Consider the following 17,851-nt stretch of genomic DNA (forward strand, 5'->3'; position numbering starts at 1 on the left):
CAGTCAGATTGAATCGTAATTTGATTGTTGATACAACCAAAGGCATAAATTTTTATGAAAATTGCAAGAATGGGTATTGTTGCAATTTTCCACTGCATGTCATTAGTGTAGCTAAGACAATTATATAAGACAGCTATCTTGTCACTAGGAACTTAAGTCCATTAATTGCCATAGTTTCAACATATTTGTCATTCAGTGGCCAAATTTAATGTTAGATATTACAACTGGTATACACTTATTGAAACCTGCAAGTAAGGCATTAACGGTAATTGTACTGCTTTTCTGTGGAATATCTTGCAGCAGTTCTGCATAAAGTGAGGATATTGAATATAATCATTAATAATTAATCCGCTTTTGTGTTTTTTTATATGCCAAGTTAGAGCATTAGATCTCAGTGTAACTAAAAATTAAAGCGGATTATATCATCTAAATTTCACTAACAAGAATGTTTGAAGGGAAAATGAGGATGATCAGTCAGTGATCTTTACCTTAGTTTGCTTCATGAACTCTCTATAATGCTGTCAATCACAATTGGGTGCCAAGATATATTCACCTTACAGGGGATAATTGAGACACTGTTTCCAATGTAATCTCTGTAGTATGTGAAATTGGGTAAAGTAACTTTATCTTGTCAGAAGTTTAGAGCTATTTTGGATACTTTTACTTACAAGGGCAATTATCCTTAAGCTCTATTTTGCCCTTTGGTCTTTTTGGCCACAGAATTCAGAGCGGGCACATTTAAATAAATAACAAAAAGGCCAGTGGTTGTATAACCCCAGATTTTTTGTTTTATGTTTGCACAATACACAGGTTACCTTAGACTGTAAATTGTAAGGCGTGACTGTAACAAAAATCCAAGTGAAAATGAAGAGCTTGTCAGTCTGAACGGTACAAATAGTTTTCAATAGATATTGCTCGGAGTAACCATTTGGAACAATTTTCCTACTTTCTTTATGCAGATCATGATTTTTCACTGCTTCTAATAGGGTGAGGCCACTGAGATGTGTCACTGCCACACATGGTAAGGACTTTGCAGGAGTATTGATGATACTGGCTATGGGCATTATGTTGCATAATATTTTCATGGTCCAGTATCCAGAAATGAGACAATTCATTCATGGATGTGTGCTTCACTGGCTGGGCCAGCATTTGTTGTCCATACCTCACTGTCTTTAACAAGTGGTTTTGAGCTGTCTTCATCAATGTTTACAGTCCGTGCAGTGTGGATATTCCTACATTGATATAGTTTCATGTCGGGATGGTTCATGGTTTGGAGGAGAACTTGTAAGTGATGCTGTTCCCATGAATCTCCTGCCCTTATCCTCCTAAGTGGTAAAGCCTTCAGGATTGGAAATTGCTGCAGTGCATCTTGTACACATTGATGCCACTGTACATTGGACTGTAAGGAATGAATGTTGATGGTAACGGAAGAGGTAAGTGAGGATTGCAGACACTGGAGATCAGAGTCAAGAGTGTGTGGCTGGAAAAGCATAGCAGGTCAGGCAGCATCCAAGGAGCAGGAGAGTCAACATTTCAGGCACAAGCCCTTCATCAGGAATCCTTCTTAATGAAGGGTTTATGCCCGAACGTCGATTCTCCTGCTCCTTAGATGCTGCCTGACTTGCTGTACTTTTCCAGCACCACACTCTTGGTTAAGGAAGGGTACCAATCAAATGAGCTACTTTGTTCTGGATAGAGTTAAGCCTCTTGAATGTTATTTGAGCTGCATTCATTCAAGCAAATGAAGAGAATTCTGTCACACTCCTGTCTTGTAGAAAGTGGACAGTCTTGTAGGGTTCAAAAGAAGTGAGTTGTTTGCTGCAGAATTCCCAACATCTGACCAGGAGTGTTGTAAGAACACCAACACCTTAACAAATAATACATGATGCTGACTTGGACATCGGCTACATTTTCCTCATTGTTTTTGGATTATGATGGAAGTATCAATTGTAGAGCCCCAGCAGTAGTTTGTCTGTGAACTTGAATAGTCAGTAAATGCTGCTGTGCTGTTTTATCCAATCCTGAAAAGAAATTAAAAGAAATTTAAGCAAAACTAAGAACAATTCAATATACTCCATTTTAGTTGAAACTTTATTGCTGGAACAGCACAGCAGGTCAGGCAGCATCCAGGGAACAGGAGATTCGACGTTTCGGGCACAGGCCCTTCTTCAGGAATGAGCAGAGAGTGTTCAGCAGGAGAAGATAAAAGGTAGGGAGGAGGGACTTGGAGGAGGGGAGTTGGAAATGTGATAGGTGGAAAGAGGTCAAGGTGAGGGTGATAGGTCGGAGTAGGATGGAGGCGGAGAGGTCAAGAAGAAGACTGCAGGTCAGGAAGGCGGTGCCGGGCTGGAGGGATCCGGCTGAGACAAGGTGGGGGGAGGGGGGATGAAGAAACTGGTGAAGTCCAAGTTCATCCCCTGCGGTTGGAGGGTTCCCAGTCGGAAGATAAGACGCTCCTCCTCCGACCGTCGGGTTGTTGTGGTTTGGCGGTGGATGAGTCCAATGACCTGCATATCCTCGGTGGAGTGGGAGGGGGAGTTGAAATGCTGTGCCACAGGTTGGTTGGGTTGGTTCGTCCGGGTGGCCCAGAGGTGCTCTCTGAATCGCTCCGCAAGTAGGCGGCCTGTCTCCCCAATATAGAGGAGGCCACACCGGCTGCAGCGGATGCAGTAGATGGTATGGGTGGAGGTGCAGGTGAATCTGTGGCGGATATGGAAGTTTCCCTTGGGGCCTTGGAGAGAAGTGAGGGGGGAGGTGTGGGCGCAAGTGTTGCACCTCCTGCGGTTGCAAGGGAAGGTGCTGGGAGTGGTGGTTGGGTCGGTGGGGGGTGTGGATCTGACAAGGGAGTCGCGGAGGGAGTGGTCTCTACGGAAAGCTGATAGGGGAGGGGAGGGAAATATATCCTTGGTGCTGGGGTCTGTTTGGAGGTGGCGGAAGTGGCGGCGGATGATGCGCTGTACATGGAGATTGGTGGGGTGGTAGGTGAGGACCAGTGGGGTTCTGTCCTGGTGGCGGTTGGAGGGGCGGGGCTCAAGGGCGGAGGAGCGGGAAGTGGAGGAGATGCGGTGGAGGGCACCGTCGACCACGTCGGGGGGGAAATTGCGGTCCTTGAAGAAGGAGGCCATCTGTGTTGTACGTATTTTGAACTGGTCCTCCTGGGAGCAGATGCGGCGGAGACGAAGGAATTGGGAGAATGGGATGGCGTTTTTACAGGGGGCAGGATGGGAGGAGGTGTAGTCCAGGTAGCTGTGGGAGTCGGTAGGTTTGTAGTAGATGTCCGTGTTGATTCGGTCGCCTGAGATAGAAACAGAAAGGTCTAGGAAGGGGAGGGAGGAGTCCGAGACTGTCCAGGTGAATTTGAGGTCGGGGTGGAAGGTGTTCGTGAAGTGGATGAACTGTTCAACCTCCTCGTGGGAGCACGAGGTAGCGCCGATACAGTCATCAATGTAGCGAAGAAAAAGATGGGGGGTGGGGCCAGTGTAGTTGCGGAAGATGGATTGTTCCACATACCCTACGAAGAGGCAGGCATAGTTGGGGCCCATGCGGGTGCCCATGGCTACTCCTTTTGTTACTCCATACTCCATTTTATCCAGTAATAATAAGTTGCTTGTCAGTTTATATTTTGTTTTGACATGAGGGGGATTTATAGCACAGGCTGAGGATTTTTGTTCTCCAACATCAGTGTTTAGTATTTTGAAACATGTCCAAGCGACATCAACGGCCCTCATAGTCACATTCATTGTCTAATAGTTCACTTATGCGATAGATATTATGAAATCTGTCTTGTACGAAATAACTCTTGACTCATATAGCCCAACAATAGTTGGCAAAGGATCCACCTTTTAAAAGATATAAATGATGTGGATTATATAATTATTTTCCGAAAGGGAGCTGGACTACAAGCACGTCTCTTCTTAAAATAGCAGGCTGACAACAACCCTGACATATTCTTCTCAGGGTCACTCTAGGTCCTTTTAGAATCTGAAGTGGAGCTTTTGTGAATTTTCTTCTTTTTAGCAGTTAAGTACACTGTACACATGTTAGAACTGAGGGTGGAATTTTTCCCTCCTGGAGTTGATCTGAGAGGTTCTGAGAAGGGGAAACAATTGGGCAAGTTAGCTCTGGACAGATGTTCATTCTCTTCTTGCCACTTCCTTGTTAAATGCTGTGGATGTTCAGTAGGGAACCAATCACCAGCAAGTAAAACTCTTAAGTGATGAATTAATAGACATTTCATGGCCTCAACATGCCAATGCCTCAATTACCTGCCATCCTGGCAGGTGAGAAAATAGAAGGGTCAATTCTATTCGCCTCTCTCCATGTGTTAGGCCAAGAAGCTCTCACCAAGTTAATTGGCTTGTGATTTGACAGACATTCTCCTTGGTGAGGGCAGAGTCAGCTGCCACTTTACACGTCTGCCCCCAGATTTAGCCTGCAAATCGGTAAATCAGGACATCAGCTTGTCTGACCGACAGACTGGGGCCAAAGCAAGAGTAAAGAGTTTTCATTATATTTATAAAAATTGTTACTAAAGATTATAAATTATGACATTTAAACATTTATGACAGATTGCAAACAGGTTCCATTTCTGAGTTGTTTGCAAAATAATTTATACATAACACAAAACACAATGCAGGACAACATAAAGCAGCCATTCATATGTACACCAAATGTTCATTTGTTGGGTCTTTAAAATTGCAGCATTATGTGGGATTGCATTCATAAGTTGATCATTTTTAGATCGGGAACCCCTGTTATCATAGAAATGTGCAAATAGTTTGTAATTATAACTTGGGTTTAACTTTACACTTCTTTTAATATCCAGTCCTCCAGTTCCCTGTCAGCTGCTAAATTTGCTTGCCTATTTTTTATTACTTGTTTGTATACTTTTAACTAGAAGCTCAACAAGTCTGACGGCATCTGTAGGAAGAAAGCAGAGTTAATGTTTCAAACCCAGTAAATCTTCCTCTGAACTGTTAGCAACTAAGAAAAAGTGATATCTATGCTGAAGATAAATAATCAAAACCAGATCTTCAGCATCTACAGTTCTTTGTTTTAGTTTTGTATATTTCTATCCTGATTACTTAGTTTATATATGTTATTTTCATATTAGTCACATATTAATCCAGGCAGTTGTACTGCAAACTTGTTTCTTAAATATGATGCCATTATTATTGCTTTTATTTTTGTTGGGTGTTCAGAAAATTCACATTCCATAGAGCAAGTTGCTGGAGATTCCACATAAGCTCTCATGACTGTCGAGCATTGTTGTGATAATGTGTATTCCTGGTGTATCAGTCGCTGGTACAAATTAGCATCATACATCCTTCTGAAGAGCAATCCTGATATTGTATTCACTTTGTAGATACTGAGTTTTCTAATTATTGTAATGAAATGGAATCTGTTGAACACATTGAATACATAGAAATATTGTCAATGCCTTCTTTCACTGACATTGTACATCAGATGCATAAATCATTCCTTTCACATCTGGCGTCAGGGAAACCTCACAATTCGCGATGGAGCCCATTGTATGGAAGAGGACCTTTATATCGAAACAGGACTTTGTTTTCAGACTCTCAGAGCAGTGACATGGCAAAGACCATGGACAAGCTTTCCCCTTTCTTCATGTATTTCATAGAAACCATTGATTTATGTGAGCTATTTACTTATTACACAAAGGGCAGTGTAAATCTGAAACGATCACTTTCTAAAAGCTATTGAGACGACATGAATTGAAAAATTCAAAACTGATAGCAATAGATTATTGTTAGGCAAAGCTCTTAAGCAATATGAAGCAAATGTCCAACATGAGTTGTTATATTTTCCTGTTTATGTAATGTTAAAAAAATGGGAGCTCAGAGATTAAACTGACAAACTGAATCTGACCTCACTTCACAGATAAAGAGGACATTCCTGCAGCATCGTGGGAAAGAAATAGGGACAGGGGCTAAAGAAAGAAGCTGAAATATGACATGATAATGCACTTTTAACTCATCAGTCTCAATGACATTGCAGATGGTGTATCCAATCTACTCTCTATCTTCTCCTCTAGAAGAAGAACCATAGCTTCACTGATCTATCAATGAAGCGAAAGTCATTCATATCTAGAACCATTTGCATACATCCTTTTTACAACTTTCTCTCTTTTTAACATCCTTCCTAAACTGTGGTGCCCAAACAGGACTCAATATTTCACTTGATGCCAAAACGGTGTTTTGTAAATGTTCACAATACCCTCCTTATTTTCAGCTGGAAGGTGCCAGTGTTGGACTCGGGTGGACAAAGCTAAAATTCACACAACACCAGGTTATAGTCCAACAGATTTATTTGGAAGCACTAGCTTTCAGAGTGCTGCTCCTTCATCAGGTAGTTGTGGAGTGTAAGATCTCAATCACAGAATTTATAGCCAAAGGTGTCATGGAGATGGAATACATTAAACAATTTTAGATTAAATCTTTCATCTTTCAAAATTGGATATGCTAGTTTCTGTTCTTTGATATGTAAATCCCAGAATTTCTTTTAAATTACATTCTCAAGATAATTCAGCTTTTCTAACAAAAGGTGTGAAGTCTGTCTGTGCCTCAATGTTTAGTCAGAATGAACAGCTTCTGATAGCAAAGTTCGGTAACCATGGGAATGGCCTCAACCAGGGCCATTCATGTCGCATTACAGGTGACATCACTGCACAATACACACACACGCTCACACTCCTATATACTCACAAACCCATGAAGACCGTCTCTCATACACAAGCTCTTTCTCTTATACACACCCTGACTCACACTGACACATGCACCCTCTCACAGACACATACCCCATCACACTCACACAAACACTTAACAAAGCTTACACACACACATATAAACGCATACTCTATCATGTGCACTCACACCCACATGTGCACACATACAAGTTTATGGGGTGAATTTGTTTTTTTCAGAATTGGATTTTATTTTGCTCAAAACTGCACAAATCCATGTAAAACTCTGTAAAACTATGCAGAGGGCTCGTCAGTCTGACTAAACATTGAGAAACAGGCAGATCACACCTATTGTTAAAAAAGCTGAACTATCTTGAAAATGTAATTTAAAAGAAGTTCTGTGATTTACATATCAAAGAACAGAAACCAGCATATCCAATTTTAAAAGATGAAGATTTAACCTAAAATTGCTTAATGTATCACATCTCTGTGACACTGTACTCCTTTGGCTACACATTCTGTGATTATGATCTTGTACTCCACAACTACCTGATGAAGGAGCAGCACTCCGAAAGCTAGTGCTTCCAAATAAACTTGTTGAACTATAACCTGGTGTTATGTGATTTTTAACTCCCTATTTTTATAATCTTCTATTTATAAAGCCTGCCAGACCTGCTGAGATTTTCCAGCAATTTCTGTTTCTGTTTTTGTTTCAGATTTCCAGCATGCTCAGTTCTTTCTTTTTTTCACCCCAATCTACGACACCATCTTCACTGATCTCAGTACTTACATTCCTAAGTCTCTCTACCCATGTGCCCCAAAGATTTTGAAATAAAAATCATCAGAGTTGCAGAAGAAATGTGAGTTAGATATCAAGCCAGACACACGAAAAGAGATAGTACAGGGCCAGATTAGATGAAGACAATGAGAAAAACAGAAAGAAAACTTAAAGAAAAATGTAAATATTTGAAATTTAATAACAATGAAAGAATGACCAAACAAAACTTCACACTTCTGATAGTTAACTTTTAGTGCTAGATATTTCAGTTTGTCCCTCACCTAAATTTGCTGAAGCAGTTTTACATTAATAATAGTGAGGAGTGCATGTTGCATTGTCAGTTTTTTTTAAAAAAAGTATTCATTTGTGGGATATGGGGGTTGCTGGCTGGTCAGCATTTATTGCCTGTCCCTAGTTGCCTTTGAGAAGATAGTGAACTGTTGCTGTCTGCCTGCTGAGGTTTGATTCACATTGCCATTAGAGAGGGAATTCCAGGATTTCAACCCAGTGACAGTGAAGGAATGGTGATATATTTCCAATCAGGATGGTGAGTGGCTTGGAAGGGAACTTGAAAGTGGTGGTGTTCCAATTTATCTGCTGCCCTTGTCCTTCAAAGTGGAAGTGGTCATGGGTTTGCAAGTTGCTATCTGAGGATCTTTGGGGAATTTTTGAAAGTCTGATCCATTATTATGATATAATCAGGGCTGAACTGTGATCAGATGCTCACACCAGGAAGCAGTATTTAACAAAGAACAGCCATGACTTTCCAATTCTTAATTTGGACTGTGGTTTCTTGAATTGTATTTTATGAATTTCTACAATGAATAGTTTATTGCTGAATCTACTCTTTTCTTTGACAATACATCAAATTGCTCTAAAGCTCTTTGCAATGACCTGAGGTTATGAAAGGCACTAAATAAATGCGAGTCATTCTTTCTTTCAGATGTGAATTTAAAATCTGTTTCTATAATAAAGTAGGTCAAACCAGCAAGCATAGACTTTCCCTGGAGGTTCTGGCTAAAGTGGGGCATTGATTAAAGATTTAAGGTAAGTGAAATGTGTAGGTTTTTACTTGCATGATTGAGGGTTAGTGGGATAAATATAGGAAGACATCATTAAATACCCTGTTAAACTTGATTGCTCTTGAATTGCTTGGGTATTTTATTTCAAGAAAAGCAACACAAAATGGATTTCAAAATGTATGATGTAACGTTGTAACTTTTCTTAATTTGAAGAATGAGGAGACTATTTGCAGTTCCTTTTCTCATTAGATAAAATCATTGGACCAGTAGTGGATTATACATAGTGTGTGGAATATTGGACTTAATGAATTATGGTCTTTTTTCTATGATTTCTCATGTTTTTAAACCATACGATCTTATTTGTATAAATACGAATAATCGATGCTATATTTTACTTTGAAAGAGGAGACTTGTTGAATTGTAACCACATATGTGATACATATACACAAACAATAGACATTTAGGCACCGGAAGCTTAGACTTTCTATTAGTTCCTAAGTGTGGTGTATGATGAATGTAATTTGTGGTATTAGCCACATTAGGAGAAGTTTGCAGATTAAATAATATGTAGAACTCTACTGCTGAGCATTGAAAAGCAGGAATTGTGGTGATGGTTCACACCTGAACATTAAATCTATTTATTTTTACAATCTTTCTGAGATCCAGGGAGATCAAAAACTCATCCAGCAGATTAAGTGAACCCAGTTAGGTGACTGTGCCTGTTGAATATACATAAACTCTGAATATGTACAGGAAGTGACTCTAAGGCCTTGTTACACAAACACGGATATGAATCATTATTAAGTCAGCAAAACTCCCTCAAGAAAATTAGCAAACACAAAGAGTCAGTGCGGGTGTTGTAATCCTTTCTTAAAACTCAATACTATTTCGTTTACTTTTTGGGATTATTTATGTTTCGGCTGTGAGGGTGGGCATATAAGATAGCTGATTGTATGAGCTATAATATAACTTCATTGTTGTATGATTGTGAAAGCACATAGTTCCCTCTCTCTTCAGGGAAATCTACCACGCCTCACGCTGTCTGCTCCGAACAGAGCTGACAGTTACTAACTGGGGCAACGGTGATGCAGCACACCTACTCACAAACATTCCTGACACATGATTTCCAGTCACTGTGCCGGGTCTCCATGTCAGAATGCCTGGGAGTTCCCTGGTGACTCAGAAGGTTGAACTGCTTAGTAGTTGCACCATACTGATTAGGAAGGTCCGGAATTTCAGTTGAATCTGCACATCTTAGTTTTTCTCATTACTGGGTTTACCACTAGGCTCATCACCAAGATACTGGATCAGTGGTGCTAGAAGAGCACAGAAATTCAGGCAGCATCCGACGAGCAGCAAAATCGACGTTTCGGGCAAAAGCCCTTCATCAGGAATAAAGGCAGAGAGCCTGAAGCGTGGAGAGATAAGCTAGAGGAGGGTGGGGGTGGGGAGAAAGTAGCATAGAGTACAATAGGTGAGTGGGGGAGGGGATGAAGGTGATAGGACAGGGAGGAGAGGGTGGAGTGGAAAAGGAGCTAGGCAGGTCGGACAAATCCGGACAGGTCAAGGGGACAGTGCGGGCTGGAAGTTTGAAACTAGGATGAGGTGGGGGAAGGGGAAATGAGGAAGCTGTTGAAGTCCACATTGATGCCCTGGGGTTGAAGTGTTCCGAGGCGGAAGATGAGGCGTTCTTCCTCCAGGCGTCTGGTGGTGAGGGAGCGGCGGTGAAGGAGGCTCAGGACCTCCATGTCCTCGGCAGAGTGGGAGGGGGAGTTGAAATGTTGGGCCACGGGGTGGTTTGGTTGATTGGTGCGGGTGTCTCGGAGATGTTCCCTAAAGCGCTCTGCTAGGAGGCGCCCAGCCTTCCCAAGATCCACAAGCCTGACTACCCTGGCCGACCCATTGTCTCAGCATGCTCCTGCCCCACTGAACTCATCTCTACCTACCTCGACACTGTCTTATCCCCTCTAGTCCAGGAACTCCCCACATACGTTCGAGACACCACCCATGCCCTCCACCTCCTCCAAGACTTCCATTTCCCCGGTCCCCAACGCCTCATCTTCACCATGGATATCCAATCCCTCTACACCTCCATCCGCCATGACCAGGGCCTCCAAGCCCTCCATTTCTTTCCTCTCCAGACGTCCCCAACAGTACCCTTCCACCGACACTCTCATTCGTCTGGTCCTCACCCTTAACAATTTCTCCTTTGAATCCTCCCACTTCCTCCAGACCAAAGGGGTAGCTATGGGCACACGTATGAGCCCCAGCTATGCCTGTCTCTTTGTTGGCTACGTAGAACAGTTGATCTTACTTAATTACACCGGCACTACTCCCCACCTCTTCCTCCGCTACATTGATGACTGCATTGGCGCCACCTCGTGCTCTCGCGAGGAGGTTGAGCAATTCATCAACTTCATCAACACATTCCACCCTGACCTTAAATTTACCTGGACCATCTCTGACACCTCCCTCCCCTTCCGGGACCTCTCCATCTCCATTAGTGATGACCGACTTGACACTGACATTTATTACAAACCCACCGACTCCCACAGCTACCTGGATTACACCTCATCCCACCCTATCTCTTGCAAAAATGCCATCCCATATTCCCAATTCCTCCGCCTCCACCGTATCTGCTCCCAGGAGGACCAGTTCCACCATAGAACACACCAGATGGCCTCCTTCTTTAGAGATCGCAATTTCCCTTCCCACGTGGTTAAAGATGCTCTCCAACGCATCTCATCCACATCCCGCACCTCCGCCCTCAGACCCCACCCCTCCAACCGTAACAAGGACAGAACGCCCCTGGTGCTCACCTTCCACCCTACCAACCTTTGCATAAACCAAATCATCCGCCGACATTTCCGCCACCTCCAAAAAGACCCCACCACCAGGGATATATTTCCCTCCCCACCCCTTTCCGCCTTCCACAAAGACCGTTCCCTCCGTGACTACCTGGTCAGGTCCACGCCCCCCTACGACCAACCCTCCCATCCTGGCACTTTCCCCTGCCACTGCAGGAACTGTAAAACCTGTGCCCACACCTCCTTCCTCACCTCTATCCAAGGCCCTAAAGGAGCCTTCCACATCCATCAAAGTTTTACCTGCACATCCACTAATATCATTTATTGTATCCGTTGCTCCCGATGCGGTCTCCTCTACATTGGGGAGACTGTGTGCCTCCTAGCAGAGTGCTTTAGGGAACATCTCCGAGACACCCGCACCAATCAACCAAACCGCCCCGTGGCCCAACATTTCAACTCCCCCTCCCACTCTGCCGAGGACATGGAGGTCCTGGGCCTCCTTCACCGCCGCTCCCTCACCACCAGACGCCTGGAGGAAGAACGCCTCATCTTCCGCCTCGGAACACTTCAACCCCAGGGCATCAATGTGGACTTCAACAGCTTCCTCGTTTCCCCTTCCCCCACCTCATCCTAGTTTCAAACTTCCAGCCCGCACTGTCCCCTTGACCTGTCCGGACTTGTCCGACCTGCCTAGCTCCTTTTCCACCTATCCACTCCACCCTCTCCTCCCTGACCTATCACCTTCATCTCCTCCCCCACTCACCTATTGTACTCTATGCTACTTTCTCCCCATCCCCACCCACCTCTAGCTTATCTCTCCACGCTTCAGGCTCTCTGCCTTTATTCCTGATGAAGGGCTTTTGCCCGAAACGTCGATTTTGCTGCTTGTCGGATGCTGCCTGAACCGCTGTGCTCTTCCAGCACCACGGATCCAGAATCTGGTTTCCAGCATCTGCAGTCATTGTTTTTACCTCGTTTTTACCTCATCACCAAGGTAAAGGAGAAAACATTAGAGATAAATCCAGGTCACAGTTGATGGCTGAAATAAGAGTTCACAAGGGAGAGAGACTTTTTGAATTGCTCTTCGAAAACCAGCATGGGCACAAAGGGACAAATAGCCTCCTTCTATGTGATAAACTTTCTATGATACTGTGAGTTTCAACTTGGTGGGAGGATAGCTGTACGTGTAACAGGTTGCAAGGGTCAAATAGCTATGCAGTGGGAAGCCAGCAGGATCTCATGAACTTTCATATTCTGTTGCTGGGTCGAAATTTTGGAACTCCATCTCTAACAGCACTGTCCCTATCGCTCCACTATGCTCTTCAGCTGTTCAAGAAGGTGGATTACTACTACCTTCTGAATGACAGTTAGGGATAGGCAATAAATGCTTTCTCAGCCAGCAATTGCCTCATCCTGTCTATAATTTTTTTAAAGACAGTAACTGGAATGTTTTTGATTAACATGTGAAAAAGCCCTTTGGGATAGGTGGGTCTATTAATGACCTATATTAGAAAAAGAATTGAGTGCGATGTTAATCCAGTCAATGCACGGGTTTCCTGGGCTTCCAGGAACTCAGTGTTGAGACTGTGCTGCTGGAAAAGCATAGCAGGTCAAGCAGCTTCCAGACAGCAAGAAAATCAATGTTTCGAGCATAAGCCCTTCATCAGGAATCAAACCGAAATGTCGATTCTCCTACTCCTCGGATGCTGCCTGACCTGCTGCTTTTCCAGCACCACACTCTTGACTCTGATCTCCAGCATCTGCAGTCCTCACTTTCTCCTTCCAGGAACTCAGTAGGTTGAATAAAGCGACAGGTTGGAATGACAACTGCTTGGACTGAGCAACTGACCGGCAAGAAAATACTGAGAGATGTCCACTGCTTCTTTAGTCAGTTGAAGAGGCCAGATTTTCCCATCCTGAGTCAGGAAGGGATAGAACAGTGGAAAAGATGGTGGAAAAATGATGGCAGTGGTTTGTTTGCTGATCCTGACCCTGCTGACTCCCCTGAGGGCAACACAAATGTGGGAGGCAGACAAGAAAATAAAGTTGCTCACCTCATTAAATGATCCCATGGAGGTCAGTGTTCTAAAGTAATGGATGTGGAAGAGTTAATCTATAAGCTAAAGTGAAGCTCCACCCACGCTGATATATAATGTTGTGGAGGTGCCGGTGTAGGACTGGGGTAGACAAAGTTAAAAATCACACAACACCAGGTTATAGTCCAACAGGTTTAATTGGAAGCACTGGCTTTCCGTGTGCAGCTCCTTCATTAGGTAGCTCATGGGGAAGGATCATAGGACACAGATGTATGATGTGGGCTGTTTGGGGTAGTTGGAACAAGTAGCGGTTGGTCTCTGGCACCTTCTCCTGTTGGAGACACATATGTCTTACTGATCTCTGGTTAGTAAGAGCTAATATACCTAGAATTCATGAGCCAGATTTTCCAAGGGGTGCCAACCTCACACGACTGCCACTCCACCCTTTCTTTTCATGAAAACTCCGGTCAGGACTCTTTCAGAAAGGTGGAGCCATATTTCCATTCTGACAGCTCCCTGCAGTCGGCTGCTGTATTCTGAAGTTTAGATTAGAGTGGTGCTGCAAAAGCACAGCAGGTCAGGCAGCATTCGAGGAGCAGGAAAATCGATGTTTCCTGCAAAAGCCCTTCATCCACCCTCCTCTCCAACCTATCACCTTCATCCACCTATTGTACTCTCAGCTACCTTCTCCCCAGCCCCACCCCCCTCCTATTTATCTCTCCACCCCGGAGGCTCCCTGCCTCCATTCCTGATGAAGGGATTTTTGCCCGAAACGTCGATTTTCCTGCTCCTCGGATGCTGCCTGACCTACTGTGCTTTTCCAGCAACATTCTGATCTAAACTCTGGTTTCCAGCATCTGCAGTCCTCACTTTTGCCTTGCTGTATTCTGAAACTCAAAGCTTCAGTCAGCTGCTTTGACATTTGCAGTCAGATATTAAGTACACTCGGTAATATTAGCATGCTGGGAGATAGGGAACCAGCTGGGTAGTGGCATGGAGCGGCAGAGAGGTAGGGTGCCAGCTGGAAGCGTGCAAAGTGGCATGGGGACAGGTAAGTGATGCAGTGTTTAGGGTGGATGGAAGAAATTGGGTGCGTAGGGGAGTCAGATCTGGTGAGCTGTGGCTCCGTTGGCTTCTATGGTGGATAGTTGGGTATGGAAAGGGTTTGGTGAAGGTTGTCCAGAGGAGGGGGAAGAGGTGTCAGTTGTCAGGCGGGTAAGGAGCTGTCTGGTCCAGGGAGCTGTTGGGTTAGAGTCTGGCATGGTGTATGTTGCTTGGGGAAACTGTTGTTTGACAGCAGCTATCTGAGGTAATTATTGGATCAGGAGCTTGCAAGCAGAATTAGCGGCCAACCCTAAGAGATGACAATCCTTTAAGGATACAGTTCATGAACCATTGTGAGGACCCCTACCATTGACCCATGGAAAAGATAAAACTAAAATCACACGAGGAAATGAGTGATCAAGAAGTATAGCATCAGGAAGCAGAAGATGAAATTCATTAACCAGGACAGAGATGTAGTATGCAACAGGAAAGCTGTACTGAGCTTTGATCAACATATCATGGAGAGAGGACTAGAACTGCAGGAGGACAAAGGTGATACCTTTGTTGTAGGAGAAGCAACAAAAGAGAAGGAAGCTGGTGTGATAAGGGAACCTGCACGCACTCAATTGCTAGAGATACCTTGCAGGCAGGCCTCAGCCAATCTGATGCAGTGGCAGTAGTCTGGCATATCAATACTGAACGTGTTATGCCTCATCCCAGCCCCCAGCGCCAAGCACTTGCATGTACAGGCAGCAATCTTCTCCCTTGCTGACACCCATTGCTCAACTTTTATTCTTGTCATATCACAAGAGTGAAGACTATTTGGCAGGCAGCAGGCTACAATGTGATTAACAGGACAATGGAGATTCAAAATAAAGTTTATAGCTGTAAACATTGAAGATAAAAATGACATAGCAGCATAAGAGCAGTGGTAAACAGCTAAGTGAGCAGCTATAAGATACTCTTTTAGGTAGATAGGATAGTGAATAAGGCGTTTTGTATGCTTTCCTTTATTGGCCAGTGCATTGTATAGGATTTGGGAGGTCATGTTCCAGCTGTACAGGATTTTGTTAGGCTACTTTTGAAATATTGCATGCAATTCTGGTCTGCCTCCTATTAGAAGGATGTTGTGAAACTTGAAAGGGTTTAGAAAACATTTATAAGGATGTTGCCAGGGTTGGAGCATTTGAGTTATAGGGAGAGGCTGAATAGGTTGGGGCTGTTTTCCCTGGAGCGTCAGATGCTGAGGGGTACTTACAGAGGTTTATAAAATCATGAGGGGCATGGCTAGGATAAATAGATTTGGTCTTTTCCCTGGGATGGGGGAGTCCAGAACTAGAGGGCATAGGTTTATTGTGAGAGGGGCAAGATATAAAAGGGACCTAAGGGGCAACCTTTTCACACAGAGGGTGGTGTGTGTATGGAATGAGCTGCCAGAGGAAGTGGTGGAGGCTGCTACAATTACAGCATTTAAAAGGCATCTGGATAGGAAGGGTTTAGAGGGATATGGGCCAAGTGCTGGCAAATGGGACTAGATTAGGTTAGGATATCTGGTCAGCATGGACAAGTTGGACTGAAGGGTCTGTTTCCGTGTTTTATATCTCTATGACTCTACGACTCCGTTTCTAGATTTATAGTATGATACTTCCCTTTGATAGTCATGATTTTGATGAGCCGGTGTTGGACTGGGGTGACAAAGTTAAAAATCACACATCACCAGGTTATAGTCCAACACGTTTATTTGGAAGCACGAGCTTTCAGAGCACTGCTCCCTCATCAGGTGCTTGTGGAGCAGGACCGTAAGACACAGAATTTATAGCAAATAGTTACAGTGTCATGCAGCTGAAATATATTAAACAAACTTAGATTGAGTCTTTCATCTTTTAGAATGGTTTTGCTAGTTTCGGTTCATTAATATGTAAATGCCAGAACTCCTTTTAAGTCAAATTCTCAAGATAACTACAGGTTTTCTCACAAAATGTGTTATCTCAGCTCAGAAAATGTTGTTGTCCTCAGACTATTGTCCTCATGGGTTTGGAGCTAATAAACGTGCCACCAAGAACTATCTTGCCTGTAGAATCAGATCTGAGATAGAATTGAATTGAATTGAATTCATTGTCATGTGTACCGAGGCACAGTGATAAGCTTTGTCTGGCGAGCAATACAGGCAGATCACAGAGTTTAATTGTATAGATAGCACAGGCGAATGCTAAGAGTTTGTGAGTCCACTCAGTATCCTAACAACAGTAGGGTAGAAACTGTTTTGAAACCATGGTGCATGTGTTCAGGTTTTTGTATCTTCTCCCCGATGGTTGATGTTGTAGAAAAGCATTGCCAGGTTGGGATGGATCTTTGAGAATGCTGGTGGTCTTTCCTTGACAGCAGACCTGGTAGATGGATTCTGTTGATAGGAGGTTGGTATTTGTGATTGACCAGGCTGAGTTCACCACTCTCTGTAACCGTCTCTGATCTTGAATGGGACAGTTGCCATATCCAGAAGCGTCCAAGAAAGATGACCACTCCCAGGAGCTTGACACTCTCCATTCGTTCCACCTCTGTGCTGTTAATGTGTGTGTGTGTGTGGGGTGGAGGGGGGGGGGCACGATTAATATCCCACCAAAAGTCTATAATGAGTTCCTTGGTTTTGCCGGCATTCACAGCTAGGCTGTTCCAATTTTTCCACATCTTCCACCTCCCCTCTACAGTCTGTTTCATCGCCATGTGAGATTCAACCAACTACGATGGTATCATCAGCGAATTTGAAAATGGAATTAGTCTGGAATTTGACAATGCAGTCATGGGTACACAGTAAGTACAGTAGGTGGCTGAGTACCCACCCCTGGGGGGGGGGGGGGGCTCCAGTATTGAGTGTTAGTGAGGATGAAATATTGTCCCCAATGTTCACTGATTGTGGCCTCTGAGTCAGGAAACTGAGGATCCAGCTACAGAGAGTGGGGCTTAGTCCGAGATTACTAAGTTTAGTAATCAGTCTCAAGGGGATAATAGAGTTGAAGGTTGAACTATAGTCAATGAGTAGGATTCTTAAACAGCTGTTCTTGGTGTCAAGATGTTCTAGGGAGGAGTGAAAGGCAAGTGATATGGCATTTGGAGTGGGTCCATAGTAGTGGGGAGGCTGGAGTTGATTAATGCCATGACCAGCCTTTCAAAGCACTTCATGACCACTGAGGTTAGGGCCATTGGGTGGTAATCATTGAGACATGCCTCATGAGCCTTCTTCGGCACAGGGATGATGTTGGCTCCCTTGAAACAGGCAGGGACAGTGGCCTGCTGCAGGGAGAGGTTGAGGATGTCTGAGAAGACCTCTGCCAGTTGATCTGCATATGCTGTGAGTGCACAGCCTGGTACTCTGAGTGGCACACCCCGGAATGTTACAGGGGGAAGAAATATAAGAGGAGCAACAGCATTTTAAAGAGACTGCCCACTCCGAGATCTCTTTTCTC

At 44.0% G+C, this 17,851-nt stretch overlaps 1 long non-coding RNA gene across 2 annotated transcripts in view; it reads left to right on the forward strand.

Moving 5' to 3' along the window:
* The window catches only part of LOC148151953 (uncharacterized), a 79,469-nt gene that overhangs the window by 34,513 nt on the left and 27,105 nt on the right, over positions 1-17,851 (forward strand). The window contains exons 1-2 of one of the 2 annotated variants that reach the window (XR_015761053.1): positions 7,979-8,028; positions 8,457-8,528. The exons of the other annotated variant lie outside the window; for it this stretch is intronic. This is a non-coding gene — a long non-coding RNA (uncharacterized LOC148151953). Of the gene's footprint in view, positions 1-7,978; positions 8,029-8,456; positions 8,529-17,851 lie in introns of those variants that run through there. 2 annotated transcript variants of the gene reach the window in all.

This window comes from Chiloscyllium plagiosum, unplaced genomic scaffold (assembly GCF_037043375.1).
Source record: "Chiloscyllium plagiosum isolate Xiang-an unplaced genomic scaffold, Cpla_swu_hap1 HiC_scaffold_2, whole genome shotgun sequence".
In the NCBI taxonomy this organism is placed as follows: Eukaryota; Metazoa; Chordata; class Chondrichthyes; order Orectolobiformes; family Hemiscylliidae; genus Chiloscyllium; species Chiloscyllium plagiosum.